Source organism: Rhincodon typus, chromosome 7 (genome assembly GCF_021869965.1).
Source record: "Rhincodon typus isolate 14 chromosome 7, sRhiTyp1.1, whole genome shotgun sequence".
In the NCBI taxonomy this organism is placed as follows: Eukaryota; Metazoa; Chordata; class Chondrichthyes; order Orectolobiformes; family Rhincodontidae; genus Rhincodon; species Rhincodon typus.
Window position 1 is genome coordinate 89,308,154 of NC_063338.1, and position 4,585 is coordinate 89,312,738.

The following is a 4,585-nucleotide window of genomic DNA, read 5'->3' on the forward strand; positions in this document are numbered from 1 at the left end:
CCTTAGGGGTTCTGTTAGCCAAAGTAGCAAGTTTAAATGAGCAAACACGCATATTTATTCTTGAAAGTCCTTGTGTCAGGTTATTGTTCCCAAGGTTAATCAGTGTAAATGGGTCTTCCGGGAATGTTCAATTATAAGACAGGTCAGGCTCATTTTAACCTCCCAAAACTTCATATTGCAAATGGTCCAATGTCACATTTAGGCTTCATCTTCAATTTGAGGTGGCATGTCTTTGAGCAGATATATTGACTAACTGTGAGCAGGACTAGAGAAATGGGCAAGGATGGTGCTCAAATTTAATGCTCCTGCAAATTGGACAGGCTCCAGTTTATACAACACACTCTCAGGTTTCTCAGAACCATATAATCTGCAATTAACTATCTGGAAGAAGCGTGTCTGCCATTTCATGGGCAAGCATGCAGTTATTTTGTGCACAGGCAGATCCCACAAACAAATTATAATACATAGAATTAAAGCACAGAAACAGGCCTTTCAGCCCAATAGGTCTAAGCTGGGCTATGCTCAATATGAGCCTCCCTCTTATTTTAACTCCATGTAATCACACTTTCAACATTCTAACTACTGTCGGGTGAAGATGTTTCTATTGAATTCTCTGTTGGATTTATTCGTGAATCATTTATGATCCCTAGCTTTGAATTGCTCAGAAAGTGGAAACATTTTGTTTACGTCTGACTTGCTATAATGTTAAAAGCACTAATCATGGCACTTCTATCACAGCTTACAAAAAAAAATTAAATGAAATCACAAACAATGAACAAAACGGAAACTGGTCATTCCACTCCAAATGAGCCTGCTCCTACCCCACTTCATCTGAACCCATCAGTACAGCCTCTAACTTTTTTAGTCATTCATAGGATATTGATGTTATTGGTAAGGCCAGCTATTACTACTCATCCATAACTTCCTGAAGGGCAGTTAAGAATCAGTCACATTGACGCGCATGATCACATGGAGACCAGACCAAGAAGGGAAGTCAGATTTCCTTCTATAAAGGATATTTGTGAAACAGATTGGTTTTTACAATAACAAAGAGTGGACAATGGGTGCATGGACTGGTCATTTTTCATTTCAATTGTTTGTTTAAACTGAATTCAAGTTTCACTATCAGCCATAGCGGGATTCAAGTCCTGGAGCTCTGGATTTCTAGCTCAAAGATGTTACAACTATGCCACCATTAGCTCATCAAGCTTTGCCTTAAATGTCTTTCTGCATGCGTCTTCAACAACTCTTTATGCTAACAAATTCCACATGCTCACTCGTTTCTGAGTAAAGAGGTTTGTTATTTCTGGATTTCCTACTGGATTCATTTAGAGTATTTTACACTTATTTTGTTTCCATGGAATGTAGGTGTCACTGGCAAGCCCAGAATTTGTTGTCATCCCTAACTGCCACTTGAACTGAGAAGCTTGCTGGGCCATTTCAGGGTGCAGTTAATCATCAAGCACATTGCTGTAGATCTGGAGTCACATGATTGCCAGGCCAAGTAAGGATGCCTGACTACCTTCCCTGAACAGTATCAGTAAACCAGGTAGGTTTTCTCAACAAACAGTTGTAATTGTTTTAGTCAATCGTGGGATGTGAGTATCATTGGCTGAGCTAGCAGTTATTCCCTATCCCTAATTGCCCTTGAGAAGGTGGTGGTGAGCTACCTCAATGAACCGCTGCACTCCATGCACTGTAGGTTGACCCACAATGCCATTAGGGAGGGAGTTTCAGGTTTTTGACCCAGCAACACTGAAGGATCGGCGATATATTTCCAAGTCAGGATGGTGAATGATTTGAAGGGGTTCTTGAAGGTGGTGGCGTTCCCAAGTATTTGCTGCTGTTATCCTTCTAGACAGTAGAGGTCATGGGTTTGAAAGGTGCTGTCTGAGGGGCCTTGGTGAATTTCTACAGTGCATCCTGAGGAGGGTACATGCTGCTGCTACTGAGTGTCGAAGTTAGAGGAAGTGGATGTGGTGTTAATCAAGTGAGTTGCTTTGTCCTGGTCATTATTCATCAGAATGAGATTATTTTAGTTGAATTCAAATTCCACCAGCTGCCTTGGTAGGGTCTGCACCCAGAACATTAACCTTGACCTCTGGCTTAGTAGTCCAGTCACATGATCACTTTGCCACCATTCGCCATTTATGCCTCCCAGTTTTAGCTTCCCACACAAATTGAAATACTACCTCTACCCACAGCAACCCTATTGAATCCTTCCACAATATAAAGAGTTCTTGCAGATGACCTCTTCGTCCTCTCCTTGTTGGAAAAAGCCCCAGCCTATTTCATCTTTTCTGATAGTTATCACCTCTCAACAGTATGAAAACAGACCCTTCTGTCCAACTCGTCCATGCAGACCAGATATCCTAAATTAATCTAGTCTCAGTTGCCATTATTTGGCCCAGTTCCTCTAAACCCCTCCTCTTCATATTTGCATCCAGCTGCCTCTTAGATGTTGAAATTGCACCTGCCTCCAGCACTTCCTCAGGTAGTTCATTCCATACACACAAACTACACTCTTCATGAAAAAGTTGCTCCTTAGGTCCCTTTTAAATCTTTCCCCTCTCACCTTAAACCTATGACCTCTAGTTTTGGACTCCCCTACCCTAGGAAAAAGATCTTGACCATTCATCATTGCCACACCCCTCATGATTTTACAAACTTCTTTTAAGGTCACCCCTCAGCCTCCGATGCTCCAGAGAAAACAATCCCAGTCTATCCAGCCTCTCCCTATAGCTCAAACCCTCCAGCTCTGGCAACATCCTTGTAAATTTTTTCCGAACCCTTTCATTCTTGTCAATTTCTTTTTGCACTATTTGCATTGCCCAAATATCCCTTTTTTTGCAATATTATGATCAGAATTGAACACTACATTCCATATGTAATCAAAGATTGAAAAATTTAAACTTTTTTTATGGTGATGGTTAAGAGTTCAGAATATGAAATACATAACCTGAAAATGTCAATATGTAACCTGAAGGGTAGGTTGTGCGATATGTGTATCATATGCGATTACCATTTTGGGGATTTGAAAATAAAAAAGCGGCAGATGGATCTGTGACAATTCTGGTGAAAAACAGGTGAAATTATCATTTGGAACAATGACCTAGGTACATCAATTAAAATCAAACCAGAGCCCTAGCGCTGTGAAGCAGCAGGACTAACTACTGAGCCACCGTGCCTGCCACTTCTTCTGTACTTCAGGAAAGACAAACACAGTGCTGAGATTACTGAGGACTGTCTTCTCTGCAGACTGCAGTCAAATTACCTTAAACTCAGCACAGGAGCAGACTATCACTCAGCTCAGGTGATTTGCATTCACTAAGCAAATAGTAGAACTCCAATTCACAGGGAGAATTACTCATAGTCTCATTTTATTCACCATTTCTTGGTATCCCACTTTTTGTTTCACTAACACTCTGTATTTTGCTTTCTCTTCTGTCCCAGTGAATCAAAGCCAGTTAAAAGAAAAAAAATGACAGGGAAAATCAATGTGTAATTCACAAATTTGAGAGCACTGAGCAAAGATGCCTGTAAATGGAAATCACATCCAGGATGGAAGTTTGATCATTCATTGTGTACTACTCATTATAAGTAAAACAGATGAACTTAGCCTGCTGATCCTGCCTGTAATACAATTAAAATTCAGTCTCCTAATTTCCTGAGTTAATTAAATCTCTGCAGTAAATAATTCTCACTGGCCCTTCTGCAGATGTTTTCAACAGTGTTCATTATAATCTAAGACGTTGAGCCTGGCTGTGTGTTATGCTAATGAGACACAGCATGCCCAATCACAGAGAGTGTTGATCTTGTACCCCTTCGCAGTCTCATGGTGAGATGAAGCCAATTTTGAAAAAAAAATGTTTTAATGTTTCCCTTGCCTCAGCAGGCTCTGAAGATAGCAGCTCAACAAGACCAAGAATATTACATTCAATAGGTCGCAGTCGAGAGACCATCGGATGACAATTTGGATAGAAATGGTGTGAAAGGGAATGGGAAAAAAGCAGGAGCTAGACTTTAGGTAAAGATGCCTATTTGAAGCCCCAGCACAGACACAATGGGCCGAAGGACCGCCTTCTGTGTTGTAATATTTCTGTGATCCTGTGATAGTCATTAAGTTGCCAATTTTTAATAGATGTTTCTCATTTTCAATGGTGCTGCCCTGACCTCTCACCAAAGCAATTAAGGATTGTCATGATGCTGGATCGGAATCCTGAGGTAATTATGGACATATTAAACAGTTAATTAATTGACTTTTTTATGTATATGCAGCCAAATGTTGACTGCCATACCCAACTGATAAAGTCAAAGATCTGCTATAAATATAAGGTACTCAATAACGGCAACTCACCACCACCAACTCAAGAGCATTAAATTCAGTGGTTTTCTGGAGAGGAACCCTGGAGAGTCACATTTAAATGTGCCAACAGATATTCAAATAATGGCCTAACCCGAGCAGTGACCCATTCCACCAGACCTGAGCACAGTGACCCATTCCACCAGACCTGAACACAGTGACCCCTCCCCCCGACCTGAGCACAGTGACCCCTCCCCCCGACCTGAGCACAGTGACCCCTCC